The following is a 1,836-nucleotide window of genomic DNA, read 5'->3' on the forward strand; positions in this document are numbered from 1 at the left end:
CAATACCGTCAAACAAACCCCCCAAATCCCCCAAAACAAAACCAAAAACCACAGCAAACACCTACCAGGGAGTCTGCAAGGCACTCAGACCGAAGTCCAAGTTCCTTGGCTAGGCTAAGATGATTTCTGCAGGTTCCATCTGCAAAGTTTGCTGGCAAACTTTGGGTGACTTCGGCTCCTGGGGCTTACAAACTGACATCTTTTCCCGGGGTTGGGGAGTTCAGGGCCTTCACACCTGTAATCCTAGCCACTCAGGAGGCTGAGATCTGAGGATCGAGGTTCAAAACCTGGGCAGTCACATCTGTGAGACTATCCCCAATGAACCACTACAAAAACCAGAGGAGCTTTGGCCAGGGGAACTATGGCTCAAATGGTAGAGAGCTAGCCTGAAAGAGAGAAAGAGAGAGAGAGAGAGAGAGAGAGAGAGAGAGAGAAAAAACCATCAGGACCCCCCTCCTCTCTCCCTCTCCTTCGCCCTCTCTCTCAAGACAGAGAATCAATGGAGGCCTGTCTGTGGCCTAACAGGCACCCACCATGACCAATAATGATCTGCGTCCTGGGGTGGGGGGAGGGATGGATCTTTGGGATGTCCAGCTACAAGGTGAGATGAGGGTACCTTGGACAGGTGTAACAACCCCGCCACAGCCACACCCACAGCCAATCAGACCAGGGGCAGGACCCGAGTGGCCCCAGCCCAGGGTGCTGCGCAGGCGCACTCGCGTGGAGGTGGGTGGGTGGGGGTGCAGTGGGATTCCCAGCTTCCTGATTAAGGAGAATGAAATCACCGGGGAAAAGGAGAACTTCCACGCAAACACCCACAGCCAATCTTCGCGCCACTCCGCAGGGCTCAGCACCAACTCCACGTGACCCCCCCACCCCCCAGATGCTCAGCTTCTAGAGCTTTCCTTCTGCATTGCTGCTGACTAATGCCAGGCGCTTAGCCATAGGGATCTGGGGGAAGGCAGGGCGATTAAAAAGTTGTAATAAGAGAAAATGAAAAAAGCACAACAGAACTGGGAAACTTTGCTACTTGTTCCCCCCCCCAAAAAAAAAAAAGTGTGCAGGGAAGATAAGATCGGGGGAATCCTCAGGGGCCCGGATTCAACGAAATGAGCTCAAGAATGGAAAAAGGACGGAAATCCAAGCCCGGAGGACTTCCTAACCGCCCCCGGAGGGCACAGCAGCCCCGGGGCTCTGTCTTTGGAGCGCTCCGACCCCGCCTCCCCGGCCACACGTCAATCAGCCGCTTTCAGCGTTGCGATTGGCCCTGGACTCCCTAGGTTTTTCCCCTTCCCGCCCCCGCGCCCGCCTTCTACTTGCTTGGGGTTTACTTCCCCAAAGTACACGGGCCCCACCTTGTGGAGCAACCGCTCCCGCATGGGAACTAGATCTCCGCCCAGAGGAAGAGATCTGAACCAATGGGATAGGCCCTTTGCAGTTATTGGTTATCAGGGGTATCGGTCGAAGAAGGTCCCACCGTCTCGTCCAGTATTCCTCCGAGCTATTGGACGTGCCGCATGCCAATCTTCTATAGGGAAGCGCGAGCTCTACGTTCTCATAGGGAGGTGTGGAAGCCAATCAAGAGCCACACCTTTATCGGGCGGCTCTATCCAATGGCCGTTCGAAGAGCTCCAAGGACGCAGTCGGGATTGGTCCCGGCCTTGCTTGACCTGGCCGCAGCAAGTTCGGTTGCGCCGCGGCTATATAGACCGGTGGCGGAGCACGCGTGTGTGCGGACGCACTTGCGTGAGCGATTCCTGCCGCCTTTGCCGCTGCTGTGGAGCAAAAGCTTGTTCCTCTCCCGCTCAGCCGCGTAGGTACGCCGTGGGTGGGGGC

General features: G+C 56.3%; 1 protein-coding gene across 1 annotated transcript in view; it reads left to right on the forward strand.

Moving 5' to 3' along the window:
* Window positions 1–1,697: 1,697 nt before the first annotated feature.
* Window positions 1,698–1,836, forward strand: part of G3bp1 (GTPase activating protein (SH3 domain) binding protein 1) — a 39,172-nt gene continuing 39,033 nt past the window's right edge. Inside the window, exon 1 of the mRNA XM_013033791.1 lies at window positions 1,698–1,817. The gene's annotated coding sequence lies outside the window, so the exon portion shown is untranslated. The remainder of the gene's footprint in view (window positions 1,818–1,836) is intronic.

This window comes from Dipodomys ordii, unplaced genomic scaffold (genome assembly GCF_000151885.1).
Source record: "Dipodomys ordii isolate 6190 unplaced genomic scaffold, Dord_2.0 Scaffold177, whole genome shotgun sequence".
NCBI lineage: Eukaryota > Metazoa > Chordata > Mammalia > Rodentia > Heteromyidae > Dipodomys > Dipodomys ordii.